The sequence below is a fragment of the Lissotriton helveticus genome, chromosome 11, assembly GCF_964261635.1.
Source record: "Lissotriton helveticus chromosome 11, aLisHel1.1, whole genome shotgun sequence".
In the NCBI taxonomy this organism is placed as follows: domain Eukaryota; kingdom Metazoa; phylum Chordata; class Amphibia; order Caudata; family Salamandridae; genus Lissotriton; species Lissotriton helveticus.
In genome coordinates, this window is record NC_136072.1 from 104619302 (window position 1) to 104641051 (window position 21750).

At 44.4% G+C, this 21750-nt stretch overlaps 1 long non-coding RNA gene across 1 annotated transcript in view; it reads left to right on the forward strand.

The window, feature by feature from the left end:
- The window catches only part of LOC144792391 (uncharacterized), an 85749-nt gene extending 64997 nt beyond the window's left edge, over positions 1–20752 (forward strand). The window contains exon 3 of the long non-coding RNA XR_013602553.1: positions 20332–20752. This is a non-coding gene — a long non-coding RNA (uncharacterized LOC144792391). The remainder of the gene's footprint in view (positions 1–20331) is intronic.
- Positions 20753–21750: the final 998 nt, after the last annotated feature.

Sequence of the window (21750 nt, forward strand, 5' to 3'; positions counted from 1 at the left end):
TTAATTTTTATAATATTACAATAAGGAGTATAACAGGCTCGGATACAGTATAAATGAATCCAGGTTCCCAGAGCAAACTATTGGCCATAAGAAAACTAAAGAGGCAGCAATGCGGAAAATTATCACTACAGTCTACATCAATGCGAAAGCAGATGCGGTTAATTCAAATCAACATACAAATAGACTCATCGTGTGCACCTCTACCACCCAATAGCACAGCAGAGATAGGACGATGGAACCGGAACACTAACATCGCTAAAGCCAACCCGTCATACTAACCCTAGGGAAAGAGAGAAAGAGAAGGGGAGGGGAAAGAAAAGGGGGAAAAAGAAAAATACAGACTGAAAGAGAAGAGCGCCGCGCCGAGACAAGCATCCCGTAGTAAGGACACAGAAAGAGCAGGAGTATTAGCAACAAGGAAGGGATGGGAGTCGGCACTGAAATGCAGCATAGCCACAAAAGGAGGGAAGCAGCAATCCAGACCTCATCCCTATAATACCACGGGAGGCAGGGACAGCCGCGGCTCTCCTATAAAGGGATACAAAAGGGCCATAGAACGAAGGAAAATAAACCGGGAAAGAAAACCCATCCCACCCATCCCACCCAGCACCCCTGCAGAAGGCTACGGCCTACCCCCCCAGCAGCGTGCCTGTCGCCCTAATCCCGAACCCGAAGTGTAGGAAACACGAAAGAGAAAAAGAATAAGGAGACAAAAAGAAGAATAAGAAGACAAAAAAGATGTGAGGGAGGAGTGAAGAAGTAAAAACAAAATGATCGGCCTCAGCCCTCCGCCCAACCAGTCAATCGTAATACGTGTAGACGAAAGCGATACAACTCAAGCATCATAAAACGTACAAGGGGGTCACCCACCACACTATGCACACGGGAAAGCTCGCCATGGATATGTATACCAGCAATCCACCGGAAGCAATGTATCTCACCCCAGGCCTTCCTTAGCTACATGCAACTCCCACCATACGACAGCGAGAAGCGAACAATTCGGTGCAAGGCAATCACACGAACAAAAAATAGTCCGATGAAGACGTAGGCCAGGGAGGGCAATCCATAAGCAAAAGATCAAAAGTCCGGGTATACAGTGCAAGTGTCCCAACAATATTAACAGGGGCAGGAAAAGACAGGAGTTCAGTCTCGCCGCTCGGGAAAGCGGGGGTTCCCCTGCAGAGCAGAAACACGACCTCATCAAGGCAAATAGATGTAGCAAGCCATCATGTTTCTCGGACACTCGAGTAGGATCCGACCCCAGAACGACATCCGGCCCCCAAACTCCAAACAGTGAAGCGCAGGAGGTGCAGAAGCCAATCGTTCGCATACCTGTCGACGGCCAGTGGCAGTAGTTCTCAGCGCGGCCGAGGGGGGTGAGGCAGAAGCATCACCGAGACGAGAGGGGACCGTGAGAGACCGGCCCTCTAAGATGGCGGCAGACCGCACCGATACCCCAGAGGCAATGGGGTTCAAGGCCGCATGCAAGGACCGCAGTGCTTCCAGAAGGTCGCCGATTGTAGGCTCGCGCACACATGTCCAGGCCCCCGTGCAGTCCAGTAGTCCAGGTCCGCCGTCCGGAGGATATCCACGGTCTATCTCGATGGCCGCCATTTTGTGGATTCAGGCTCGTCACCACCTCCCACGACTCCCGGATCAGGGCCTCAGATGCGGACCTCCACAGATACCAAGGGGGTCCCGCTATGGCAGCCTTGGTGCAGAAAGGAGAGCCGCCAAAGTCAGGTTGCAGCCTGCAATACCTTTGGCGTGGTCGAAGAGCAGATCCCGGGCGCGAGGCTCCAGGATGGACGGACGGAGCCGCGGCAGGGGGGCCCCCTTCACACGAGCAGCCCTCGGTGCACCGTGCCCCACACCAGCTCCACGGCCGCCAAGGCAAGTCCGGATCAGGACCACCGGGATGTTCGCACAACGGTCTCCCGCCAGCGGCTCACGCTCTCGGCCGGGGCCGACGCGTACAACAATGCCAGGCTGGGTCCAATAGGCGAGGCCCCGGCTTCATCACCGCGGAGGCCCTGGTTCCTCAGGGGGCACAACTTCGGAGTAGCGGCACGTAGGAGCCTCCAGGTCAGACGGTGAGTAAGAGCAACACGTTGCGTTTTAATCTCTGCTCGAGTGCATCGTCCCGGGGCAGGATATATGGCAGGATTTGCGAGTCAGGCCGGAAGGCTGACAGAGCCGAGCTACAGAGCGACCATTACGATCGCGAGCTTGGCTCCTCCCTGCATTCTCTAATGTTAAATAGAGCCACTTAAAGCTCGAGCCAGGTTCAAGCCAGACCATCAACCCCAACCCAAGCTGAGCTTTCCAGAGGCTTTTACCTGATCCCCCCACCCACTGACTTCATGTACAAAGAATAAAAAGTAAAGTAGTGACGTTTGATGTACAGAAAAAAGAGAGCTATAAACACCCATGTGGCTGAATTACAGAACATGGAAACCAGAAAACTTGGGCTCAACCCCGGCTTCCCGGTTTGATCAAATTGTATGATCCTATACAAATATTATATTTCAACTTGCCTTCTTCACTATCACATGTGAAAGAGCATTAAAATATATGTGTTCAGGATGCGTGCTGTATAAAAACCTCTAGTCTTTTCTAATACCTTATGCCGCAAATAGGACACACTTGACAACTGACTTGCCGGGTAGTGCTTAGTTTCTTAAATACAATCTTTAAAAACGATCACTTTTATCAAATACCTTTCAATGTTATGGTATAATTTGATGGACTGAGGAGACATGTTTCCCGTGTTAACGACTGAAATACCCTACTTTGAATTTTGAAGAGGCTTTATCGTGTTTTTACGTGCTATCTGCTGCTTGATTTGCATTCAAACTATTTTTAAGAATTACAGCTCTACTCTTGGAGCCAAGCCAGAGCTTTAGTTTGACGCTCTCTGTTAGTTTGCGCTTGACCGATTTCTAATTGCCAGTAGCAAATGCTTACACTTCCATGATTCTTTTTTTTAAAAAGGGCTGCATCACTGTAAAAATAAAAATAGAGGGGCATATTACCAACAACTAGCGATAATTATCGCTATGTTGGCTTAGCGGCAATAATTTTATCGCCGTGTTGCGGCGATTTTTATCGCTTCGGAGCCTTGCTATTATCAAGGTTTATCTCCTAAGCGATAAAAATCGGCCGAAATGCATGAATATCGCTGTAAAGTCAGCGATATTCATGCATTACCGAGCTAATGCTCTTAGCCATGTTATCCACCCGCCATTGGATAACATGGCTAAGAACTGCTCAGGGCAGGTGTTAGCTTTTGGAGATATTCGCGCTTAGCGCGAATATCTCCAAAAGTTGGTAATAGGAGATAGCGATGTTAGCGACTGTTTCCAGTCGCTAACATCTTGGCACGCCCACTTTGCATGTCATTAGTGATAAATATCTCTGACATGCAAAGCGGGGCCCAAGTTGGTCGCTATCTCCTACTAGCTGTCGCTAACTGGTGTTAGCGACAGCTAGGTAATAGGGAGATAATTTTATCTCCGCTTTCTTGGCTTTTAAAGCCAAAAAAGCGGAGATAAATCCCTTGATAATATGCCCCAAAATTTCACATTGGCTTGTTGCAGTGTAAGTAGGCAGCACCCCTATTACTGGCGAGAGTTTAGCCTTCATTCAAAAAGCATGTTTCTACAGGCAGACCGGTGGCACATATTTTCAGAAAGAAAAACGCTCCAGAACCCTTATTTTACATAGAGAAGCTGCGCACACAGTAATTCTTCCAGAGTTTGATAAAACACCAACCAACAACTGGGTGCTCATAAAGAAGGCTCTACTGTCAGCTGATGTCTCGATTGTATGTGCCAGTTGATCAACATACATCCAACACATCAACTAGCTGGCTGTTTGGGGGGCTGAAAGCCCGAAACCGATCCTAGGATACTTGTTTCCAGTCCAGGGAGGACCTGGCTTGGCAGTTCGGACTGGACTGTTCCCATTGGGCACAGGGTCAAAACTGATTTGCATATTGCTGGGTCCAAATTGGAATGTCATGGTGTGCAAAAAACGATGGATTTGGGCCCAGAGCTCTGTACAGGGGTGAATGTATGACATTGTTCTGCATTCTGTCCATCAATTGTTTTTTTAACACATGGACAACTACACACCTGCTGCCCACTGATTATCCCCGAAATTGGAGTTGCACAGGCGACCTCTTCTGCAGCCCACTCCCCCAGCTTCCGTTATCGCATTAGGAAACAAATAGAAGTCCGGACGCAAAGGGAATCCTTCAGTTGTTGCCACCCACTGCACTGCCCCTTACCCTCTATGTGAACAGCGCTCTGATGACCCCTCCCTGGGCCACAGCATAAATGCCCCATTAAAATCTCACCTCTGCTGCTTTGTGTGGCCACATCCATTAGACTGACATCACTCACCTCGCTTGGGCCTCGAGAGTTAGCAATAGTCCTCGCTCAACCAGCACATGCGCAGGAGGACTCTGACATCACCCAGGTCCTCCAAAAAAATGACACACCTACGTCCTCCAAAAAAATGAAATTGCTGTAAATCATTTTCATATGGGGACATGAAGCAGTAAGCACTTTTTGAAGCTGCTTCATGGTGTTCATTCTCTCTCTTTTGTCTCCTCCTGCTGCTAGTAAGCCACCCCCCTCATCCATTTTCACCAGCCGCCTGTGTTGGCAGGAAAGGAAAAATACAACTATAATAAATCATGTTTATTATCGTTTTATTTTTCCTTCCCTGGCGTTTTGCGGCAGCTGGCAGGGGTGTGACACTCCTCCACCATAGCGGAGGAGCCGCCACTGAATCCATAATACACTCATCCTCACGCTCAGCTAGCACAACACAAAAATTATATTTTTTATAACAGATTATCTTTTACCCCACGGCTCTTCACAGGTTCAAACTTTCTATTGTCAATAAATGTTGGCCTTGCCTTTAAGGAGTGGGGTGATTTTCTACATATGTTTTTTTTAATGCCCTCATGTAAATGTATTTTGGTTACAAGTTTGGGATAAGAGAAATGATATTTATTCAAATAACATTCCTTTTGATAAATGACCCATTTTGTTGGAGGTTTATTTTTTATATGGCACTCTCAAGTTATGGTTGGAAAATGTGTTGACTTACGTATTGCTATTGCATCATAAATCAGTACGACTAACTGGAAAAACACTACGATACATTTTGTTTGTCGGGGGGGTGGAATACAATATGTCATCATCATAGACTGGATAGAGCTAACACTACAACCACACACCTGAAGATTAAGCATGACCTACTATGGATGACACTCACATCCTTCCTATCGAGACAATTTGTTACCTCTTCAGCTATTACTACTACTTTTGAACCCCCATCATTCTTTTTGAAGGATCTCTAGCTTGCTGTATGCATTAACATCACATTGCTAAGTTTACGCTTCTTTATTTCTCCCAGGATGTCTCCCTTTTTGTCCTCCTTCCCTCCCCTCCTTCTCTCCCCTCTTTTACTTTCCTTGTTTTTTCTCATTCTTTGAACCTTAAAAACTCTTAAAATGCTAATTATCTTATTGAATGTATTATGGTACCATATATGTACTTGGTAGCATGGCTAAATACTTTATGATCGATTCAATTACCTTTTTGCTATCTATAAGTGTTTTATATGCTTTTTTCAATTTATAATCATTTCTATTATTTGATTCTCTTCAATGAAGAGTTTTCAAACTCAAAAAGGAAATATAAATATAAATAAATTACTTAACCGTTGTTGAACATTTATCTTTTCACAAAGTGAGCTTATCTTTATTTCTAGATTTGTAAGAATCATTTCTTTTTAAAAATCTGTTATGGGGTGCAACTCCAAACTATTTTACCATAACATTAATAGAATACCTTGATGTTGTTAAGCTACTGGAAGTGAGGCCTCAGTCTTAATATGAGTTCCTATGAGCTCCTGCAAAGTTCAGACTATTTGTTTCCAGTTAATAAACAGTTTTTGATATAAATCCTTAGTTTCCCTTTGGTAGCTTGGCACAACCAACTGGCTTTCCTTTGAGAAAATTGCAAATTGCACCTGAACAAAAACCCCAAAACAACATTACAGTTTAAAAAAAAGTTAAAGAAGCACGGTCTGAGATTAATTGTTGGTTCATGCTTTTTGAAGAATTGAGGTTTAGGTCTAGTCAGGGTTGTCCCAATCCAAGCCTTTTATCTTTGGACATTGAAACATTTCCTCATTTTGAACATTTTCAGAAGGACGAGGCTGGAAGGTATGGCAAGGCAGGGGTCAATGAGACTGGATACCTTTCTTTCAAGCCCCCAAGGTAGCTTTGAATATCATAAATAAACGGTCAAAGTAGGACAAACTAGGAACATGTATTCACCAATGGTGAATGTTCATTGAATATACTTTACCCCTGGCCACAGTGATGAAAAGATTAAATATTTGTAATTCCCAACTTTTCTCAAAAGTTGTATAACTTTTTCACTAGTGTGCTGAAGACCAAAACATTCACTGAAGGTCTCTTGGACACCTGGCCATGCGTTTAAGTGGAAAATGATTGTTACCTCAACCAAAAGTCCCATCATCAGAGGACATGCTGGTTGTCTCACAGGCAAATGCATCTGTTACTGTTCCTTGAATTCGCATTTCAATGTTTCAGAGATGTTTGACAAGAGGCAGAGTTCTACCATTCAGATCCTGGACCCTTCCTGTTGGAGGTGAGCAAGAGGCTAACTTCTCAGACCTACAGAACAGCTTCTATGTCCAGAAAGCTGGAGTATTTACTTCTCAGACTTTCACTAGGCAGATAGGATTTTTTTCCAAGCAGGTTGGCTTCTCTCTTCTCAGTCTGTTTCAGCTCTCTCATCTGAGAATGGTTGCAGCAGTCCTTAACCGCATGCGTGCGGGCGGAATTCCGCTCGCACGCTGAGATTTGCGGAACCGCATGTTACGTGACGAGCTGGGCTCGTCATGAGCGTGCGAGGAGGCTACCTCATGACGAGCCCAGCTCGTCATGAGCGTGGAAGGGGTTAACCAAATCCAGCTCAGGTTCCCAGGTAATCTCATTCGATCTTTTAAAGCAGCATAGTCAAGTTCCTCTTGACTTGCTGCTAAATCAAGCACACAAAGCTTTCTTTTCCAGTTTTGGAACAACTGAGCCTGGTTTACAATTAACCATCATCCTTTAACATGTCCTCTGAAAGCCAATCCAATACGGCCCACACCAGATCAACAAAAAATAGCATCCATTCTAAGAGCTTCTACAGATAAGTCATAGACTCTCTCCTCAAAGAAGAGGCGTGTCTTCAAACCTTTAGTCATGTGGATGTGATCAGGAAGGCCCCAAAGAAGCCTTTGTTGGAAGGTAGCTTTACTCTATGACATTTGGTCACAATTCTGAAGAGAGTAGGAGGTTTGAAAAGCGATAATTTCCTATGAGCCACTTAGCACTCAATTGAAGGGAAGGATTTTAGGCCTTCAGAGCAGATTGGTTTCTTTAAAGACAGAAAATATGACAAGTAAGAAAATTCACCTTAGCAGAACATATTTTGAATATTGCTTGTGACTTATGTTTTTTATTTTACTTAATTAGACATATGTCACCAGAATGATGTTCCTAACTATTTCCTAAAAGCAACTCGCAAGAAGGAGTTTTAGCAAATTCCAGAGTTTCAAAGCGTTGGAGTTGCTCCCTTGATAACCAGCTCTTAAGCAAGTGGTTGCATTTTTAAATGTAAGTATGGATGTGAAGCTACGTTTCCTTTTTAAGCACAATTCAGTTGGTACTTCGAAATTTTGAAATGTACAGTTACAGCTGACTTACACATTGTTACAGTTGGCATTTTAAAAGCAAAAATTAGTTCAGCTTTTCTTTTCATATCCATGACTAGCCTTGCATGATAAATGTCTGTTGATCCGCTCATAACACAGGGTTTTCTTCAAACACAAGAGGAAAAAGCTTTCCCTACAGGTCCATATTCAGAATTTGACGTCCTATCTGTGTTTAATTTCTTTGCACTTTATAGTCCACTTACAAAAAATGTCAAATATGCAAAATCAATGGTAGTTATGTGTTTGTGTTTTCTTCATATTACCCAGCTCTAGACTTGATATTTGGATAACTGGACAAACCCCTGGGAACATGAGGTTTTGAGGATGTTTGCAGCTCTCTAGGAGGGTGGCAGGTGGCAGCCTACCTTTAAATTAGTGGAACTGGAGCCCCATCTGGGAATGTCAAGAGCTCCCGTTGAGAAGGGAACTGGTGGTCCAGATCGCGGCAGCGCCTCCCCCCCCGGTCCCAATGGTTTCCCCAGTGAATTTTTTAAGAAAAACAATATACCCAACTGGCCCCTCATTATCGGGCGGCGTTGGAAGAGGCTAGGGATCAGGGCAGGCCTCCCCCAGACTGGCGGCATGTGGAGGTGGTGGTGTTCCATAAGCCGGCACGGCCCCCAGAGCAGCACTCCTCCTATCATCGCATCTCGCTTCTCAATGTGGAGGCCAAGGTGCTCGCTAAAGCTCTGGCTAATAGGCTCCTCCCTTATATCTTGGATCTGGTGCATCCGGACCAGGCTGGCTTTATGCCACAACGGGCGACCCGACACAACATTCAACGGGCCCATGTGGCTATGGAGGCGATTCGGGGCACAGGGCGGCAGGCGGCGCTTCTCCTAGCCCATATGGATAGAGCGTTCAATTCCCTTAGCTGGGTATACTTGTTTGTCTTGCTCCCGCGGCTTAACCTGGGCCCTCGCTTCCTATCCTACATGCGCCTTTTGTATACCGATCTGACAGCCTCGGTTCGGGTGGCGGGAGCCGTGTCTTCTACGTTCCACATCCGGCGCGGTACCCGGCAGGGGTGCCCGCTGTCGCCGTACCTGTTTGCCTTGGCCATGGAGCCGCTCGCTGCCTGGGTGCAGATGGACGCATAGCTGAGTGGGTTTGACTGGTTGCGGGGCCCGTCCGATAGGTTGCGGTTGGAGGGCTTCAATACTTGGGGGGTTTTCTGCCAGATACCCCAGCCGTGTCTTGGTAACGAAACTTAGTGCCGGTGTGGGATCGAGTACGGGCAGACCTTAAGACCTGGCCGCGTATGCCGCTTACTATTTATGGCAGATCGGCAATTTTCAAAATGGTGGCGCTTCCGCGCCTGCTATGTCAACTCCAGAACCACCCGTATCCAAATCCCCCTAGCTGGTTTCGCAAGGTCAACTCCCTTCTGGGACAGTTCCTATGGGAGGGGGGTGCAGTTCGTGTGGCATAGCGCATGTGCTTCCTCTCCACCTATTGTGGAGGACTGGCCACATCGGATATTCTCTCCTATTTTCAGGCCTCTCATCTATTGGTACTAAATGACTGGTGGTACGGCGATCGTGCGGATCCAGCCTATGCTATGCAGCGCGATTTGATGGGCTCCAACACACTCCATACCATCCTCTACTCCGCACCCCTGCGGAGTGCACTGCCAACGGTCGCTCGGGCGGTGTTTCTCATTTGGAGGCAAGCCCTACGCCGTGTGGGGCGGTGGAACGTTCTGACGGCAGAGACGCCTTTATGGCACAATGGCCGCTTCCCCACGCTGGTCTCCCTACAAGGCTTTACCGGGTGGGACAATGTGGGCATCTTGACCTTGGGCGATGTGATGCATGATACCATGTTGAAATCCTTCCAGGAGCTCAGAGCTGATTTTGATATGCCCAACTCTCAATTTTTTCGCTACCTTCAATTTCGCCACGCCCTGTCCCCTAGGCTGGTAGGACTGGAGACCCTCCCGGACTTCAACCCCTTGGAGGCGAAAGTGTTTGTGGGGGACCTTGTAACTAAAAAGATTTCTCGCATATACCAGACGCTAGTCACACATAGTTCTCTAACGCTTCAGAAGCTCAGGGACCACTGGGAAGAAGACGTGGGTGGGTTGGAGGAGGAGGATTGGAGGGAGGCATTGGCTTTCACCCAGGGGCGCTGCCATAGCGGTACGTCTCCGCTTGATCCAGTTCAAATACTTACACAGGTTCTATTACACAAGAGTTCGCCTTTATCGGGCGGGTCTGATTGCCTCGCCGAACTGTCTCCGCTGCCATAGTGAGGAGGGGACGTTCCTCCATACGGTGTGGAGCTGTGAGATTGTGGTGCGCTTCTGGAGTGGGGTTCTGGCCTGTTTAGCTGAGGTGTTGGGTTGGGAGCTCCTGAGCACGCCATAATTTGCCTTATTGCATGTCATGGATGGGGTTGGGGGCAACATTTACAAGAGACACTTGATGCTACTAGGCCTTACCACTGCTAAGAGAGATATAGCTAAAGGGTGGAAAGACCCCAGGGCCCCTTAGATGACGGTCTGGAAGAGGGGTCTGGATTTCTACATGGGCCTGGAGCGCCCGATCTTTGTAGCCAGGGGCTGCCCGCGGAAGCATTTTAAAATTTGGAAACGCTGGCCAGATTATAGGGGGGTGTGGCTGGAGCCCCCGACAGAGCAGGATGAGCTCCCTCAGGATGGGCAAGAGGGGAGATGTGGGAGAGTCTGGAGCATGGAATGGACGGGACGAACGGATGGCCTCCATCCTGTTATGAGGGTGGTGTAGTACATACTGGAGTGGTTTTTGTGGACCTATTTGTGGTAAATAAAATATTACCCTGTCATAATTTCTATAAATAAACAAAGTGTCATGCATTAAATGAGAGGCAGAGTCCGTGGTATCCGAGTCAAAGGGCTTTATTCCAATAACTCGAGTTAAGGGAGAATCTGTTCCATCACCTCTAAGGTTCAGGAAGGGTCTTCTAAACATTATTTTCTGATTACATATTTATACGTGCAATCTTGTACATAGGAGGAGCGCTCGAGGCAGAGCAAGAGAGAAAAGAAGATAAGAGCATGTGGGCGTGCATGAGGGTGTACACTTGATGAGTCATAGGTGAGTCATAGGTGGGTGGATACATGGAGGGGGGTGCATGGCAGGCTTGGAACTTTGCCCTACTTGTGCGTGCAACTTGATCATGACGTGCAACTGACGTGTGACTGGGGGGAAAGCTGACATTCAGTCTAGTAGATAGGCCTTCAGTGTCAGGGCGACCAGCACGTCTGGTATTATCTGATATCTTGAGTCCGGGGATGTTTTATCTGAAGCAAAGGTCGCTCATCACTAAGAGCCAGAGAGGGCATATATTTCTTCGTGCATTGCATGGGGAACGTGGGCTTTCTACGGATGCAAGCTCTGTAATTTACTTAAACGGAGACAGAAAGGCTAGGCCCTTTCTCTGCAGACGGGTTCTGTTTACCTTCTTCACTGGGCAGGAATGTGATTCTGTACAACAAGCAGATAACTATTTTGCAAAACACTGTCTTGGCACTCCGTGCTGGGTCTCTTTTGGCTGAGCCAGAAGTATGCGAGGTCAGGGATACGTAACTGTAGCTCTCAGAGTGTCTGGAGACCTGGAGCCCTAATTCAGAAACAGGCTCAGGCTGAACCACAAAACTGGTTCATCGTGACTTATTTAAAAGTGCACAATGCAAATACATGGGCCTTAAATGCTAACTTAATATTTCTTACATGGGAGACTTGATGACTGGCATCCTAATGCAGGACGTAAATGCAGAGGCCTTGTGATTCAGGCCACTTAAGGGAAAATGCATGTATGACATGCACATACATTAAACATAGGGTACACGCAGGGGACATATTGGTCATGTAAAATTTCATCTTCCTCATATTGTGAGCTGTGCAACCGTTTGGGGGTGTGTGGGGGAGGAGGGGGGGTGGTGGTGGGTGTCGGGGGTAGGGTGAGTTGGGAGGTGTAGTTGGAGGGGTAGAGTAGGGTAGGTGGGGGGTGGTTCTTAGTCCCCTTTTTGTAATGTTTGTTGATACCATGGAAATGTCATTTGCAATTGATATCATGATAATTATTGTTGCAGGCTCCCCTGGGCGACAGGGTCCTATGTTGCTTTTGCAAATATGACAATAAAAATTTGTTTAAAAAAAAAATGTGGAACTGCAGAGATAAGCAAAGATACCACCACTAATGGAATATTTCTGTTAGAGGAACCTTACTAAACAACAACACAAACGTAGTATCTTAGAGGAGTTCAGCAATACCCATGTGCAGAAGAACAGAGGAGAGGTACCACAGGAGTGGGGGAGAGAGGCAGACAAGTAAATAATTTGTTTGATTTGAAGTGTGGGATCAGTGTGGTTCCGTGAATGGGCTGTCTGTGTATGTGCTTGTGTGTGTCTGCATGTGCATGCATGTGTCTGTGTGTCTATGTGCCAGCGTATGGGATGGGTGTCTCTATGGTTTTGCCAATTAACCCCTGACATCCTGGGTTAGTTCTAGGGCAAGACAAAAAAAGGTTAAGGATAGAGCCTTGAGGGAAAGTTTAAAGACTTAAGGACTCAATCCCCCATTCTTATAATCACTATACAAAAGTTCTAGGCAGCCATTGAACAATTTGAATTGATGGTGTTGAGAATAATGCTGATGATATTCTTCATGGTGTTAATGATCATGGATGGTTTGAAGGTGTTGAGTTAAGGAGGTAGCAAGTCTCGAAAGGAAGGGTGAATGATTCTCATAAGGGGTATGAGACCATGTTTTAGAGCCTTACCTTTGGAGCTGGAAGGTTGTAATGGAAGAGAGTTGTCGAAGGGAACAACAAAATGGTTGCACCTGTTGACCTTGAAGGGGGAAAGCATTGTACCAAAGTGGGAAACATCCTTTAGATCGCGGTGATTACACCGCAATGCATTTAGAACGCAGCCATTACAACACAAGTCGTTACATCGACTTGCGCTGGATGGCGCTATAACCTAAGGAATAGTAAGATTTACTATTCCAATACCTTCCCTACTGTACGTAGACTGGTGTTGGTGTAGTAAATCTTACTATTCCTAAGTCCAGCGCCCCCCAGCGCAAGTCGTTATAACGACTTGCGCTGTAAAAACTGCGATGTTAACATACCGCGATAATTTTGATCGCATTGTAACCTCACATATTCTACCAAAGTAGCATCACAGACAATTAGATGGAGAATGTAACTGCTGTTGGAAGTCTGGAGTGAGCTGTGTTGATGTAAATCATTTAGATGAAGATGACCATCTAATTGTCATTACAAATTGGAATTGGTAATTTCCCAGTTGATGCTATTGAGGAGAACTATTTACTTTTTGTGAGGCATCCAGCAAGCTGATCTATAAACTTGGATTCATGTTTCGTGGGATGTTGATGATACGCATGCTGTGATAGGGATATCTGGAAAAGGAAACTTTAAGGTATTTAAATATGTTCAATCATGTTATGGAAGTAGTTTTGCATTGCAGATAGTGTCTGAAGATGATGGCAATGCTGTCACTTTGTTTACAGTGTTGGTTGCGTCATAAAAGGGAGTGGCCTTAGAGTACAAGAGAGTTCGTTATTGCCTGTGATTGAGTATTTAAACATGTATTAGTGAAGCAGAGAATGTCGGGATTTTAGGTACTTATAAGAAGGGTATCTTTGGGTGATGTTTATTTGCAATCTTACATTACGAATTATGCATTTGAGAAGAATGTTTAACAGAAATATTGGTGGGGTGGTTGTGAGTGCTAGAGATGGAAATGGGATTGTGGGGGTTGGACTATTTTAGGGAGCTATATGTAAATTGTCAGGATTGACAGGTGATAAGGATGTAGGGCTACTGGATTTCGATATGAGCTAAGAAAAATGTCCCTAAGCATTAGTATTACAAAGGATGCAGATTGAACATATATTGTGGTTAAGGTTATTGGTGACCACTTTGGTGCCAACTGCCTTAAAGCTTGGAGTAGAGCCCATTACACATTGTCAGCTGTGAACAAACAATCTTCACAGCTGTAGTTATGGTGGGTCATGTGCAACTGACACAAGTTATAGGCCCTGGATGCAGAAGTCACTCTGGTTTGTTGGACAATATAACATGTTACATGAGGGCACACACCAGATTAAATCAATTTTAGAAGACGTTTGGTAACTTGGAATGTATTGTATGCTAATTTAGTCAGATTGATTAATCAGATAAACCATTATGCACAATAGTTGAAACCCTGCAAATACAGTAAAAATCTGTGTTGTTTCTGTGGTTCATTAACATGATAGTCCTACTCCCAAGATGGCTGCTGTATTTGGTCATGGGAGCACTTGTTAAATTTGAATTATGTTCTTAGAGCTGCTTCTTAAATGTCTGTCATTATATGCATACGAGCCATTGCCTTTGCTGATTCCTGGATGCTACATGTAAAGCTGGGTTAAAAAGGCTGATGTTGCAGCTTTTGAATTACGAGGCTTGTTTTTGGTGTTTCGGGCTCATCACCTTTGATGAAAGAAGCCTTATTAAAAGGGATGTCATTAAGGACATCAGAGAAAGCAATATCTCACATCGGGTGATGCATTTGAACCCCCAGGGTAGCTTTACTTCAACTCCACATACAGAAAATTATCATAGCATAGAAGGAGCAGGTTGGCCACTTCCTGGCCATCATTGCTGCACCTCAGGAAAATCAACCTGATCAAGTAAGTCCTAGGATGAGGATCAGGCTACGATGAACCATGAACTCATCCGCAACACAGGTGGATGAAAGAGCAGAGCATCATCTCAGCAGCAAGAGCTATGATGGGGTTTGCCTATCAGGTTAATGTGAATTGCGCCCAGGCAATGATGTCTGGCCTCTGTTATACAACCAATTCTGGAAGCAGGTCACCATATAGCTCCAACCTGAGCTCTTGTTGACAACCCACATGTGTGCGAGGGGGCAAAGACAATTGACCAGCTGCTGCCCATCAGAAGATCTCCACCAGGGGCTCTTATTCCTACTGAATGAGGACTTAGAGATGGAAGGAGCACAGTGCACAAAGACATGAAGTGACAGCCTCCCAGAGATAGCCTTTGGCAAGGTCATATAATGCTGAGTAAAGTGAATTAGTGGTGCGAGCTCCATTAGGTTTTCGGTTTGTTCTCTAGAAAGAGCTTCCAGAATTATGCACACTAAGCCGGTGAAGAATGGTGCTGTGAAGCTTCCAGACCCAAGTTGAGCACCTCAAAGGCTCCAGCTGCTCACTGGGAAGCTCTGCAATGGCACACCACACCAAGAAGTGGCTTGGTGATTCAGGCTCCGCAATGGACATGAGGGACAGCGATATCAGGCAGGCGGTCGAGCAGGCCTATGGTAATTCGAAGGTCAGCTGAAGATAATTGGTAAAGGGTATGGAGATCACAAAGAAGGCAGCCAAGTATGTGCTACCTTGACGGGAGGCATCTATGCTGCATCGAATTGGAAAGTGGCTGTAGGAAGAATGTTTCTGGGAGCATTTCTGTTTAGCCTGTTTGCAGAATCTGGTGGCACAAAACGTAAAGCAAGGCCTCATAAAGGGGCCACCTTGCTATTTTCAGGGTCTATGTTTTGGCCTTGCACTATTCTCTGCTTATCTCTTTGTGTTTTGAGGTAGATCCAAGCTAATCCCCTTAGCAACCATCATTAAAATAAAATGTACTTTACCAAAAGCCTTTGATTCATATCTTTTTTTTAAAGTCATTATTTTGCTTATTTGTATGTCCACAAAGCATAAGGGTAAGGACTTTTCTGGCTGCAGAAACTGGAGTCTAATTAAGCCCTAACCAGAGCCCTTCACTCCATATCAGCTCATTGGATCAACCAATGTTTATTCAAGAGGATGAAACATAGAGGAAGATTACTGATGGTCTATTCCCAAAGGCAATTTTCCAAATCAGTACACTTCTGGACCTGTGAAGACTCTGCCAGGGGGAAAAAACGGTTGTGTCGCTGAAAGGATTACCATCTGGACTGCTGCTTTGCTGGACTACTGTCTTGCTACGATGCAATGTTGCCTACTGTTCCCTGTATGGGTGAGAAGGACTTGACCTGCTTCACTTGAACCCAAAGTGACTCCAAGGGCTTGCTAGCTTGCCTCCTGATTTAAGTCTCAAGTACATAAAATACTTCCATCTTACCTGCACCTGGACTCTGCCATCTGTGAGTCTGCCCTGCCAACTGATGCCACCCCAGTCCTGGGCCCTTGTAAGTGAGGCCTAAAGTGCTTCTATAAGCCAACCTATTCATCCTCATTGGAATCAACGCATCTTTATATTTTCTCGGTTCAGAACCAGTGCATCTTACCCTTAGGTGGATTGGACCTGGCTTATCATCGGCGTTGAGTGAAGCAGACCAAGCGTGTTGCCTTTGAAACTAGCCAGTGGCAGCACAAAACTTGAGGGGGCCCCATGCAAAGTACACAGAGGGGGGCTCCCCGGCCCACCACCTGCCACACATGCTGAGGAGGCCCTCTGGAGTTCTGCCCCCACAGCAGGGGCTTATGTTTGGCCAAAGCTGCAGAAAATAATCATTTAAGTATTGCCTAATATACATACGAACGTTACAGGAAAATAAAATAAGGGCATGGCTGTTGCAATTACATTTTAATCCCAGTTGCCGACTCAGACCCACCGCCTCCGTATGTACAGTTTACACTGACTGCGCATAACAATTCAGTCAGACCAGCCCTGGCTGCCCACCTTATGCCCCACCCTGAAGACAACAAACCTGATCAGCATGCACCTTCTAATTTATGAGCATTGAGCGACAAATGTAACTTTAAAACTAGCTCCCAGATGGACTTTTTAAGTGAGTGTACTGTGCGCTTCGTGGGCTACTGGAGCTCGGGTTCCCCCCCGCACCACAGGGGCTGCGGGGGCCTTTGTTACAACTGTGGAACCAGTGCATTGCCCTCATAACTGACGCATCCTCTGCTGAAGGAGCAGTAGCAGTGTATCACACTCAGAAGCAGTTCATCGCACTTGGAACCAACACATCACTGCCATTTCATGGAGAAAATCTATGCATCTCATCCACTGTGTGGCTCGACGCCAATGCATAGCTTTGGCTGTACCCGCTGCTTTGGTCGACTATGTCGCAGTCCGGATCAAGGTACTCTTGTTCAGCTGGCCTAACTGGGTCTCTGTGTATGGCCCGCACTCCATCGCAGTCGGACTAAACTTTTCACTTTGTCCTGGTCCGGCATGCCCAGATATCCCACTTAGGCGTCTATCGCTTCTGAGCACTACTTTACAGTTTATTCTTTAGAAATTTGTATCTCGCCTTCTATTTATTGGATTTTTGTCGTTTGGTCTTGTTTTATTTATAAAATTATTCTCTATTTTGCTAACCTGGTATTAATTCTTTTTGTGGTGTTTTTTTTAAAATTATGTTACTGTTTGAAGTGTGGCATAAATACTTTACACAATGACCCTTGAGTTATGCCTGGCTATTCTGTGCCAAACTACCATAGGGTGAGCACAGGATAATTTAGTGTGTTTTGTGGCTTACCCTAACTAGGACTGTAGTTTCTGCTGGGACAGGGTGCATGTCCCTGACAACCAGAAACCCAATTTCTAGCTTGCGTTAAACATCAAAATCTGTATGTTATTCGCCAGAAATGTGTAATAGGTTCTATTTATCAACCCAATAACTAACGAACCCCGTGGTATCACTATTTACCAGGTGCGATAAGTAGCACCTATACTTTTAGATATCTAGAGAGAGATATCTATGTGACTTGTGTATGGTCACCAAAAGAGTTGAACATAATGGAGCCTTACAAGAAATTACCACCCTCAACAACTGCAAAACTAAAAATGTAATATATATGATCCTGTGCCCATGCAATCAGGCATACATAGGAGAGACGGGCAGAGAATTGCGGTTACGAATAGGAGAACATAAATCCGCAATTAAAAATAATAAGGAGAATGCACCACTAGTGACACTATGGAAAGAGAAGGGACACACTGAAAAAGACCTGAGATGGGTCATCTTAGAAAGGATAAGGGAACAAACCAGATTAGGAAACAGTAAGAATAGGAGGAAACAGCAGGAACAATGGTTCATGGTAAAATTCAACACCATCAGATGCGGATTGAATTCAAGAGAAGAGTGGGAAGCCCTAATATAAATATAATTCACTAAGGAAAAGCTATAGAATAAGAAGCAACCTGAGATGCTAGAAAACAATGTATAAATAGAACAGAGTAGGTAGATCAGTATAATTACCCTTTAGATATGAAATGGACTAACTGACACTTCCTTCTACCAGTTCCATAACATGTAAGGCCATTGAATAGGCCGTCGAAATAGCGGATACTACTTTGGGGAAAGGGACCCCTATAGCTGATGATGAATTTACCACGAGCATCACCGGGGAATTATACCATCAAGAGCACCTACGGGTAATAATATCGTCTGTAGTGCTAGTAGTAAATAAGTAAAACATAAAATTAATGTGCATAATACTTCCCCCGTAATAATCTCCCGTTATCGATATAATATAGTGATACCGGCCCCTGAATTATATACATAAAACGAAACTACAAACAGAGCAAAAAAAAAGAAAATGTAAAATCTGGATCGAGCGGTGAGAACATAAAACAAAGCACTTAAAATCCAGTAAAGAACATCATTAGTTCAAGAGTTACTAAGATGTATCATAAATAAAAAATACAGGATACGTAGGGATACAGGGTTTAACCGTTGCATAGAATAATAATAATACCATCTTAAGATGGCGCCACCATTTGCCAAGGTCGTCATTACTAAGCGCATGCGCGCGATTCAGGTGTAATCAATTATCCTAGATGTTAACTCACATAAATACAGCGTTCTGCGGCCGCTGTTATCCAAGGCGAGAGGACGAGGCAGAAACGCGATTTTCAGAAGGAAAAGGTGAGAGCAGTAGACCGATTAGACGCAATACGGGGGTAGTCTCTCTCCTCCTTAGTCCCATACGTCTAGTTGGTGAACGAAGGGGGAACCCGCCGGTAATAAATTATAATGTCCACTTCTATTTCTTTAAAGAAGCCTCATGGGAGGAAGGGATAACTTACTTATACGTGAGGTAACGGGTATTATCATTACACCCAGATGACTTAGTGGCAAGAAAAGGGGTAAGCCGTCCCCGTCAATAGTACAAAACGTATAAAACGTAAATAATGAATGTCAGAAATAGTACACCGGCGAGGGTTTACCGACTGCTAACAGGCTAGGGAAAACGGGAAACATAGGACAGCTTAAGCGTAGATAGAGAGCCAAATCCACCAAGTAATAGTTTAGATAGAGAGAGACCAAAACTAGTGAGCCCGATTGTGAGAGATTAAACGTAACGGAAAACGAATATCAGAGGCACACATATATATGCCTGTTTATCTATCCGTACAGGACATATCCAGTTCACGGACGAAATCGCGTGGATATATGCCCGTCCAAGAAAAGTTTTATTATGTTTTAAGGTAAGATAGTTTCAAATTGATACTGCCGGTTATAATAGAGTAAATCAAAGACGTATAATAGAGGTGGGCTTAGCCTTTTAACACTGTTAGAACTCTAATGTGACATCCCTTGTTTGAATAGATAAAAAAAACCCTAACGGTCTAAGAAGAGTGGAAACACCATTGAATATCGCAAAGATAGATGAGTGGCTCATTACTGCCGCATTCCACACCCGGGAAGAAAGGTAATCAGCCTGAATGAATATATAGGCGTAGATAATGCGCTACTGTTTTCAAAAAGAATGATGAGAAAAAGAAAGAATGACACAGTATTAGAAGAAATGGGGGATTATAGCTAGAAATAGTACCATGTCTTTCTATTTTTGACTCGATTTTTATGTAGCTGGCTCAAGAAAAGTGTAAATGCCAGGAAATACAAACAAGGAGGAGAAGAAGCACAGCAACAATTATTTCTAGAGTGCAAAGGTAAACGGCCTCATTTATCTAGTGTAAAACAGGGAGAGAACATATGTAACAAAGAATTTGAGATTATCTGTTATACCCCTATCAGGAAAATCGATATTTATACCAGAAGCCAGGACCTGAATCCCTAATCCCCACCAACAGGGGTGTCCTGCCTATATACCCAGTTGGTAAGAACTTATTAGAATATTATCAGTTTAACCCGATGATAGTGTTGATATGACAAGATCAGACTAGGCCCCCAGTAGAATACGGGGCTTAATATTTCCACATTAAAAGGGAAACGGAGGGATATAAGATGATGTTATGCTCTCTTAAGTCAAATGTCATGATTTACACATATCTTGTTCATTTACTATGAATGTAATAGAATACACACCTAGATGAGAAAGGCCAGGTGTGTGAAAATGTGAAGCTCTCCTAAGATTTCACAGCAAGAGGGAGGGAGAGAAAAATGTGAAATATTGATAAAATTATTAGACAAAAGGAAGGGTGTATAAATTAACTGGGTGATGAGACCATGAGATGATTCTATAATGTCATGAATTATCCGAAAATAGTGATACTTTGCTTTTTTCCCCATATATTTACAGAAAGGGTGTTTTAATAATAACCTTTGAAGCCGGTGACCCCAAAGAAACGGCAGTCCTGAGGAAGGTGCTACAATATCTTTTGTTCTCCGCACCGAAACGCGTCGACGCAAATTTTTTCTTGTAAAATCCAAACCAGGTCCAGTGAACAATTGATACGCATATAAAAGTAGTACCATTGATGTCACTTTCCCATGACCTAACAACCTTTGGATCAAACAATTAAGAGTGGTAATAATATCATACAGCCACACTGTGTAGGGGTGTATTGAAGATTGTGTTTGCTTGTATATTACAAAAGATTCTTTTTCACTCTATGTAAACCTTGCATGTGATTTTTTACTTTAAATGATTCTGATGGTTAATATCTGATTTAATAATTTTTATGTGTATGAAATGTATTGAACTGCTATGATCAACTGTTAAAACTAATTGTTTTTTTATATATATATCCTTTCAAAGATCGCGCTTTGAAATTTTAATTTGTTATTGTGTATAAACTGTCTAATGTTTTATTAAAAAAGACTGTGAACGTTCCTATTTTAGTGTGGAAATTTAAATTCTTTGGTTAGGTTCCCTAACCCGATGACCGAGTGTTTAGATGAGACAGGTATGGAGATTTAATAAGGCCATACATATATGTGCACCCAGGGATTTTCCCTTGACTGCACCTATACTTTTAATCAGGTCCCAAGTCTGCAAATGATGGAAAAATAAGAATCTTCAGGCCCCTTGGTACACATTTGTGTTCAACCAACGAGAAAGTTACTGTTTTCATAATCTTTCAAGTTTTATATATTTTTGCCAAGGCATTGTTGAATGATAAATGTTCTGCAGTGAAAAACTGTAACTGATTAGGCGAAAGCTCTCTGCCACATTCCATGCTCTGAGTAGGTTAAATCTTTTTATTGCAAACAATACTATAATGGAGAAAACACTGGATGCCGGAACACAGAAAACAGAAACGAAGAGCACTAGACAGCAGGAGAAAAGAAGTGTCAAATTGTATTTATTAGTGAAAGTTGTCACTCGAGAGTTCTGAAGCGAGCCCTTCTTGGAAACCTCTCGTTTCACTGCTGCTTGAATTGCACGTGTCAGTCTCTCCATCCATTCATAGAGGGCGCGAGCCTCTCAAGAGAAAAACTCGAAGGTGCGCGAGGCAGAACAATGGGCGCGAATAGTTCCAGACGCGTGCCTGCGGTTCTCTTACTCAGGTGCACAACGGTGGCAACAAATATCTGTTTCACTGACTATATCATTACCACGACATGGGTTGGGTGGACGTAAGCTGGAGTAAAGGTATGAACCTGTGTTTTGAGTGGCAGGAAAATTGCACGTTACTATTGGTTCGACGCCAGCTGGTCCATTTGCAAAGTGCGTCGAATGACCACCTCGAGATTGCTACAAAAACTCCCGGTTGCT